Raw genomic sequence first — 10,156 nt, forward strand, 5'->3', positions numbered from 1 at the left:
AAGGTCAGAGATTCACACCTCTGCAATGAGTGCCTTTTTTCGAAATACCATTTCTTTTAAAAGAGAAATAAATGGTTCTATTCTGTGTGATATCATAGTATCTAGTACTATTAATCTTTAAAGAAATCTGAAAAATCTCCCAGCTTGATCTGTGAGTGCATGTTAAAGGATAAATCAAAATCCTCTGGTTTGGACATCAGTGGTCATTATCAGTGTTAATATTTTATGAGCAGGGCTGAACTTGAGAGATGCCACTGGAATACTTATAGCAGTTCATGCGGAGAGGTCGTTTGGCTCTCTGCTTGGGGCTAAGGGCCTTGCATATTAAGACGCAACAGTGTAAACATTCAGCTATAGCCAGTTTCTCAATACCCCAAGTGCTTGAAAGCCTTTGTGAACCAAAGACAGACAAATAACAATGTACTATAAGATTACTGACATTTAGGTCTACACTTATTCCGAGGCTAGGGATATTACCAAGCCCAGACCATAAGTGGAGAAAGGTTACACTTCATTAAGCTCCCAGTTCATCAGACCAGCTCATTCTCTTAAGAGCGACAGGTGGTGCTCCAGTGGTTTTGAATTAAACCAGGGTCAGAGACTCAAGCAAAACACTTTACTTATAGCTAGAAAAAAACACCTCTCAAAGGAAAGTAGTCTGAAATTTACAAAGGAAATAAAGTTACCTTCAGAGGGAAGGAAAAAATGGTTCCAGACTTTCCGAGAAAGACCACTTGTGTGTCAGATGTATGACAATATGAGCTTCAGCTGTCTGTCGGGTTTGTCCAGCATTTACCAAAAGCTGGAGCCTATCCCAGCTGTCGAAAGGCAGGATACATCCTGGACAGGTCGCCAGTCCATCGTAGGGCAGACAGACAGACAGATACATTCACTCACACATTCACAACTAGGGGCAATTTAGCATGTCCAAATGGCCTGACTGCATGTCTTTGGACAGTGGGAGGAAACCGAAGAACCCAGAGGAAACCCACGCAGACACAGGGAGAACATGTAAACTCCACATAGAGAGGACCATGGTCGCCCGGCCGGGGCAATTAGAGTCATTAATTTTAAATATACTTGGCAACAGTTATAGCACACACACACACACACACACACACAATCTAAACTGCTTATCCTTCTGGGTCGCAGGGGGAGCTGGAGCCTATCCCAGCGGTCATTGGGCAGAAGGTAGGATGCACCCTGGACAGTTCGCCAGTCTATTGCAGGGCAGACAGACAGACATATACATCCACACACACTTAGAGGCAATTTAGCATGTCCAGTTACCCCAGTTAGCCTGACTGCACATATTTGGACTGTGGGAGGAAATGGGTGAACCCAGAGAAAACCCACACAGACACAAGCAGAACTCCACACAGAAAGGTCCCAGTTGACCAACTGGGAATCGAACCCATAGATAGATAGATGGATGGATGGATGGATGGATGGATGGATGGATAGATAGATAGATAGATAGATAGATAGATAGATAGATAGATAGATAGATAGATAGATAGATAGATAGATAGATAGATAGATAGATAGATAGATAGATAGATACTTTATTGGTCCCAAAGGAAATTTAGCAAGGCTAAATTTAGGCTACACAGTTATATAAGTGTAATATAATTTATACATCACTCATAAGGTTGGTCCTTGGCGTGGATTTACAGTTTTAGGAAAACCTTGCAATGGGTATAGAATTTCTACATTATGTTGAGGTATTGTAAAGCAGCACTATGTAGGATCTTTGTATTAAAATTAAAAGAAAAAGCTTTACTGAACCAGGGAAATATGCCGTGAGTTACATTGTAAAGCTTGCAATAAAACCATAAAAGTCAGAGGCATCAAGTCAGGATTTCTTGAGACTTTTTTGGACCATATTGTACGTCTTCACATACACTATAGGGACAAAAGTATTTGTACACACCTTTTAGTCACTGAATTCAGGTTTTATTCAGCTTTATAGCCACTGGTGTATAACGTCAAGGACGCAGCCATGCAGTGAGGCAAACATTGAATAGGTTTCTCACTGAATTCAAGCATGGTACAGTAATAGGAGGCCACCATTACAACAAGTCAGTTCATGAAATTTCTTTCCTCCTACACATTCCAGGATCAACTGTGAGTGGTATTATTAAAAAGTGAAATGGTTTAGGAGCCACAGCAACTCGGCCACAAAACAGCAGACCACGTAAAGTTACACAGTGGGGTTTACAACTGCTGAGGTGCCTAGTGGATAAAAGTTGCCAAAGCTCCTGTGGCATTAGCATCAGCACAAAAACTGTATGCCGTGAGTTTCATGGTGTGAAATTCCGTGTCTGAACAGCAGAATGACACGAACAACACGCTTTACATTATCATGCCAAATGTCGGATGGAGAAGTGTAAAGCACGCTACCACTGGACTCTGGAGCAGTGGAAACGTATTCAGTGGAGTGATAAGTCAAACTTCTTTATCTGCCAGCGTGATGGACGTGTCTGGGTTTGGTGAATGCCAGGAAAACATTACGTGCCTGACTGCATTGTGCCAACTGTAAAGCTTGGTGGAGGTGGCATAATGCTATGAGGTTGTTTTTCAGGGGCTCTTAGTTTTATATATATATATATATATATATATATATATATATATATATATATATATATATATATGTATATGTGTGTGTGCGTGCGTGCGTGTGTGTATACGCTTGTTAACTATTATAGTTAAGAACAATAATATAATTAATAATAATAAATAAATGGCGGAAAAATCTAAAATAGTGAAAATAAGACAAGAATTATGAAAATCAAGTGAAAGAGTTGCAGGCAGTATCTCAGGCACTAGATATCATACTCAGACCATTTAGAGGCATTAAGAAAATTCTGGTTTCTGACACCACCACTGTGAACAATCCAGACTCTATGAATTACTCTACGTACATTTCACATAAGATCAATCTGAATGACTTTGTTTACATCTGAACTATTTTATTATCCAGAATTTTTGAAAAACTTGGAATTGGACATTGGCCAGGTACAGAAATGTGTAATCGACATTTGGAACAGTGGAGATGCCCTAGCTATCCAAGCAGTAAAAGCTTAGAGCTTAATATACAAGTTATAATGTTACGAAAGGAGGAAATAAAAGTCTGGACCAGTCCACAGCTCCCTGGACTTAAAGGGGTTAAACATCCTCGATAGTTTCTTTTCCTAATCTTAATGGAGGCTGCATGCTTGTTTCTAAGCACTTTCACACGGCACATGATGTGAATTCCAATGATTGACTGCCGTGGTAGAATCCGAGAGTGAGAATAAATCTTCAAAAGTTTCCTTCTTGGTGTTCCTCCATGTACTAGAGATTATGTACTTTGTAGTGGCCATAATTTCAACCCCAGATATAGGAACACATTCACTTTACACTGAGAGAAAGTCCCATCACAATGATTTAGAATTTGTCCTCAGATGAAATGTCAGCGTGTGGTTTCAGGAGCGTAATGAGAACTCAATTCAGTAACAATCCCTAAGTGCTTGAAATGATTTGAGTGATGATTCCAAGCCCAGATAAATGGTGAGGGTTGCGTCAGGAAGGGCATCCAGCGTAAAACTTGTGCCAAAACTATCATGCGGATCACAAATATGATTGCCATAATGGATCGGTCGAGGCCCGGGTTAACAACGACTGCCTCCGGTGCTGTTGACCAGCAGGGTGCCGGTGGAAATTGGACTACAGTAGGTCGAAGAGAAGGAAGAGAAGTGGAGTAGGGATAATCCTAAAGGAACAGCTTGGGAAAAGTGTTCTGGATGTAAAGAGAGTGTCAGACAGGATCATGAGCCTGAAGTTGGAGGTTGATGGTATAATTTTGAATGTGGTCAGTTCATATGCACAACACGTTGGTTGTCAGTTAGAGGACAAAGAGGAATTATGGAGTAAGATGGATGAAGTGGTAGATGGTGTCCCTAGAGAGGAGAGATTAGTGATTGGTGCAGACTTCAATGGACGTGTTGGTAAAGGGAACAGAGGGGACGAAGAGGTGCTGGGTATGTATGGTGTGAAAGACAGAAATGCGGAAGGTCAGATGGTTGTAGATTTTGCAAAGAGAATGGAAATGACTGTGGTGAACACGTATTTTCAGAAGAGGGAAGAACACAGGGTGACATACAAGAGTGGAGGGAGGTGCACACAGGTGGATTATATCCTTAGCAGGTGATGCCACCTAAAAGAGATTGGAGATTGTAAAGTGGTACCAGGGGAAAGTGTAGCAAGGCAGCATAGGGTGGTTGTCTGTAGAATGAGATTATAAACAAAGAAGAGGAAGAGAGTGAAGACAGAGCCAAAGATTAGATGGTGGAAGCTGAAGGAGGAGGATGGTTGAAGGATGTTCAGAGAAAAATTGCAACAGGCCCTTGGGAGCAGTGAGGAGCTACCTGAGGACTGGGAAACTACAGCTAAGGTGGTGAAAGAAACTGGCAAGAATGTCTTGGATGTTTCGTCTGGTCAGAGGAAAGAAGACAAGGAAAGTTGGTGGTGGAATGAGGAAGTCCAGAAGAGTATTCAGAAGAAGAAGGCAGCTAAGAAAAAGTGGGATAACCAGAGAGATGAAGGAAGTAGGCAGGAGCACTGTGAGGCTAGTCACATAGCGAAAAGAATGGTGGCAAAGGCAAAGGCTCAGGCCTATGATGAGCTGTATGAGAGGCTGGACAGTAAAGAAGAAGTAAAGGACTTGCATCGTTTGTGTAGCTGAAAAGTATGTTAGGGTGGTGCAGGACATGTATGAGGATAGTGAGACAGTGGTGAGGTGTGCAGTGCAGTGGAGTGACAAATGGTTTCAAGGTGAAGGTAGGGTTACATCAGGGATCAGCTTTGAGCCCCTTCTTGTTTGCAATGGTGATGGAAAGGTTGACAGATGAGGTCAGGCAGGAGGCTCCATGGACCATGATGTCTGCAGATGACATTGTAATCTGTGGTGAGAGTAGAGAGCAGGTGGAAGAGAATCTGGAGAGGTGGAGGTTTGCACTGGAGAGGAGAGGAATGAAGGTCAGTAGAGATAAGACGGAATACATGTGTGTAAATGAGAGGGAGGCAGGTGGAAAGGTGAAGATGCAAGGAGTAGAGGTCGTAAAGGTGGATGACTTCAAATATCTTGGGTCAACCATCCAGAGCAATGGGCAGTGTAGAAAAGAGGTGAAGAAGAGGGTGCAGGAAGGATGGAGTGGGTGGAGATGGGTGTCAGGGCTGATGTGTGACAGAAGGATAGCAGCAAGAGTGAAAGGGAAGGTTTACAAGACAGTAGTGCTTCCGGCTATGATGTATGGTTTGGAGACTGTGGCTGGAGGCTGAGCTGGAGGTGGCAGAGATGAAGATGCTGAGCTTTTCGTTGGGAATGATAAGGATGGACAAGATTAGAAAAGAGCAAATCAGAGGGACAGTGAAGGTGGAGCAGTTTGGAGATAAAGCCAGAGAGGGCAGGTTGAGATGGTTTGGACATGTGTTGAGGAGGAATAGTGGATATATTGGGCAAAGAATGTTGGAGATGGAGCTGCCGGGTAGAAGGAGAAGAGGTAGACCTCAGAGAAGGTTTATGGATGTAGTGAAGGTGGACATGGAGATGGTTGGTGTAAAAGTAGAGGAGGCAGTGGATAGGGCAAGATGGAGGCAGATGATCTGCTGTGGCGACCCCTAAAGGGAGCAGCCGAAAGAAGAAGAAGACAATAAATAAAGAACAGTGTATTTTGTGGGTGGTAAAGTGCACTCATGCATTGTGATGCATCAAACCCGAAGGTGGTGAATTTAACTGCATTTACTTTCGAGGGTTAAATTGCATTTTAATCAGATTCAATAAAGTCTGGCATTGCACAAAAGTGAGAGACTTTGGTTTATTTTATTTCTCATCAAATCGACCATTAAGCAGAAGTTATTAGTTTTTTTCAGTGGCAAAAAAGCAAGAAACGTTAAACAGAAAATATATGCAAGCTTGTATATCAATTCTATCAGTGTGCAATTTGTCCACTCTCACTTTAACTCTTCCATCCTTCTTATAGCCAATCAGTTATTACTGCATTCTTTCAACCAAGGTGTTCAAGAAGCAAATGGACAAAGAAAGAAGAATACCAAAACTTGACATTTAAGATAAGGAGCAGGGTTGGGATAGCTACTGAAAAATTAGTAGTTAGCTAATTTTTAGCTACTTTCCTAAAATTTGTAGCTAGTTACAATTTAGCTACCTTTTAGCTACTTTTCAAAAAGTAGTGCACTACTTTTTAGGTACTTTTTGAAAAGTAGTGTACTACATTTTAGCTACTTTTTGAAAAGTAGTGTACTACCTTTTAACTACTTTCAATTCGCGATTGTGAGAATGCTTGTGAATCACCACCTGACACACCAAACAAGCCCAACTGTGAGCAAGACATTGTATTTAATCATGTGCCAGAAAGAAACATACAATTGACAAGCTGCAAATATACAAAAATATCACCAAAAAGTTAACACTAAATCCAAAGTCAATAATTCCAGGTTTTTACTAACAAAAATCAACAAAAATAACTGAATACAAACCAGAGAATTTTGTGCAAAGCATTGTCAACTGTTTGAAATAAAACTGCTCCAATTTTTTATCAACTCCACTACATAGGTGCACTTTGTAGTTCTACAGTTACAGACTGTAGTCCATCTGTTTCTCTGCATACTTTGTTGGCCCTAATTTACCCTGTTCTTCAGTGCTCTGGACCCCCCTGGAGAGCAGGTACTATTTGGGTGGTTGATCATTCTCAGCACTGCAGTAACACTGACATGGTGGTGTGTTAGTGGGTGTTGTACTGGTCTGAGTGGATCAGACACAGCAGCGTGCTGGAGGTTTTAAACACTTCAGTGTCACTGCGGGACTGAGAATAGTCCACCAACTAAAAATATCAAGCCAACAGCGTCCTGTGACCACTGATGAAGAACTAGAGGATGATTAACTCATACTGTACAGCAGCAGATGAGCTATCGTCTCTGGCTTTACATCTACAGGGTAAACCGACAACGCAGGTGCATCTAATAGAGTGGACAGAGAGTAGACACAGTGTTTAAAAACTCCAGCAGCACTGCTGTGTCTGATCCACTTGTACCAGCACAACACACTAACACACTATCACCACATCGGTGTTACTGTAGTGCTGAGAATGACTCACCACCCAAATAGTACCTGCTCTGTGAGGGTCCATGGGGGTCCTGACCACTGAAGAGCAGGGTTAATGGGGGCTAAGTATCAGAGAAACAGATGGACTACAGTCTGTAACTGTAGAACTACAAAGTGCACCTATATAGTAAGTGGAGCTGATAAAATGGACAATGAGCGTAAAAACAACAAGGTGGTCATAATGCTATGCCTGATTGGTGTATATACAGACATGACATTCAGAGTCCTTGTTAAATCAACACTTTAGCCTCAAAATTCTCTGTGACTGGCTCTGTTTGGGGTGAGAATCAGGCCTGAATAATATCTCCACTGTTGCTGTTGCACTCCACAGAACTAGATTTTTAGGTAAATACCATAATAATCCTCTTTTGCTGTAAAATCGTTATAACACACAGTTCTAACACAGTTTTCACAATAAATGGTCACTGGTTTTAACGCATAGCTGCTAATTCACCAACCTCTAATGCTGAAGACTGACGTGCAGACTGTTGGACACACAGCAACGCAGAGAACAAAAATGCAGTGACAGAGATTTGAGTCGAACATTGATCATTTGGAGATGAATGGACTTATTTACATTTATAAGTGCTCAGATCTTTTCCTCAAACGTGCCTCCCAAGGTGGTTTCATTATTGCTAAACAATACAAAACAGGACAAAACGGCTCTTCTTAACTTAATTTCAGTTGCGACCCCTGAGTTAAGACTACTAGTTAGGCATGATCGGCACCTGGATCAGTGCATGGGGCGTGCGTGTGCCCGTTTGCTCGAGCTGTCCAAGGCTCAGACAGGATTGCACTGTCGCCATCAGCCCAGTTACCGATCGCGTTCTGTGGTTCATTTTGCATGGATTGACTGAAGCCTCTGGCCTACAGCAACATTTCATAAAACTGTAGTGGCTACAGCTACTAGCTACTAATATTTGTATCTAACTACAAAAAGTAGCACGATACTTAGACACCACCCCAACCCTGATAAGGAGGAAGAGTTTATGAACTGATAAGTAAATTTTGTTACTGGACTTACTTGAAACAGATAAAGCAACAAATGCAACCAACTTCTAAGACTAAACTTTTGAGGTGTGAAAAAATCTCTCTGCAGTTTTCTTTGAAAAACTGAAAGCAGGTCTACTGAAAACAGTGTAAGCTGTAATATAAGGGGTACTGGAGGCAGGGTGTAGGTTCAAGCTTCCAAAACAGATTTATTAAGAACAAAAACTGCATTAACACAAAAGAAAACATGGACCTGACACAAAGTACTTTCCTAACATGAAGACTCAAGAGCAGACAAAAGCTGCGTCCCAATTCAGGGGCTACATCCTTCGAAGGACGCGGTCTGTGAAGGCATGTCCTTCAAAGGCTGTGTAGACACGCCAAGGCTGAACCGAAATGAGATGGTCTGCTCTATGGCAGATTTCCTGTTTGTGTCACAGCATCACTGTTCCCACCCTTACTGTTGCATTACGAAATGCTGCTCCAAGTTATTTTAAAGTTCTTTAAAGATGGAGTCAGAAACTTTGATTTTAGTTTCCTTATTTTTTCAGCTTCTCTCTGTCCGCTCATCGCTCCTTAAAACAAAATGAAGCATTAGCATAAAATTAGCTTCAGATCCTTTTTTTAAATGTGTATCATTAGCTATTCAACTTTAAATCTAATTGCTACATGTAAAAATGTACTCCTCAGCTGCCATTCATTCCTCTGCTGATGCTGCTATGTTCTCAAATCCTCACCGGCATGCAATGAACCTTGGAATGGCTGGCGAAGGGTCGACTCATTGGATCCTTCATTGTCATGGAAAAGAGGAATACAGTTGTGGCCAGAAGTTTTGAGAATGGCACAAATTTTGGGTTTCACAAAGTTTGCTGCCTCAGTTTTTTTAGAACCTTTTGTCAGATGTTTATATGGTATAATGAAGTACAATTATAAGCATTCCATACATGTGTTAGCTTTTTATTGACAATTACATTCAGTTTAAGCAAAGACTTAACATTTTCAGTGTTGACCCTTCTTCTTTAAAGCTTCTGCAATTTGCCTGGGCATGCTTGATATCAGCTTCTGGGCAAAATCTTGAATGATGGCAACCCATTCTTGCCTAATCAGTGCTTGGAGCTGATCGCAGTTTCTGGGTTTTTGTTTGTCCACCCTCTTTTTGAGGATTGACCACTCAATGGGATTGAGATCTGGGGAGTTTCCTGGCCATGGACCCAAAATTTTAATGTTTTGTTCACCAAGCCACTTGGTTATCACTTTTGCCTTGTGACATGGTGCTCCATCATGCTGGAAAAAGCATCGCTCATCTCCAAATTGCTCCTGGGATGTTGGGAGAAGTTGCTCTTGGAGGATGTTTTGTTCATGGTTGTTTATTCATGGCAGTGTTCTTAGGCAAAATTTTGAGCATAACCACTCCCCCAGATGAGAAGCAACACATGAATGGTCTCAGGATGCTTCACTGTTGGCATGACACAGAACTCATGATAGCGCTCACCTTTTCTTCTCCAGACAATCATTTTTCCAGACGTCCCAAACAGTCTGAAGGGGCTTCATCAGAGAAAATAACTTTACCCCAGTCCTCTGCAGTGTAATCTCTATACTTCCTCCCGAATGTCAGTCTGTCCTTGATGTTTTTTCTTGGAGAGAAGTGGCTTCTTTGCTGCCCTTCTTGACACCAAGCCATCCTCCAAAAGCTTTCGTCTCACTGTGCATTCAGATGCACTCACACTTGCCCTCTGCCATTCCTGAGGAAACTCTGCACTGGTGGTGACCTGATCTCATAGTTGAATAAGGAATGGTATCAACACATCCTCCAAGAGCAACTTCTCCCAACATCCCAGGAGCAATTTGGAGATGAGCGATGCTTTTTCCAGCATGATGGAGCACCATGTCACAAGGCAAAAGTAATAACCAAGTGGCTTGGTGAACAAAACATTGAAATTTTGACAAACAAAAACCCAGAAACTGCGATCAACTCCAAGCACTGATTAGGCAAGAATGGGTTGC

This window comes from Pygocentrus nattereri, chromosome 18, assembly GCF_015220715.1.
Source record: "Pygocentrus nattereri isolate fPygNat1 chromosome 18, fPygNat1.pri, whole genome shotgun sequence".
NCBI lineage: Eukaryota > Metazoa > Chordata > Actinopteri > Characiformes > Serrasalmidae > Pygocentrus > Pygocentrus nattereri.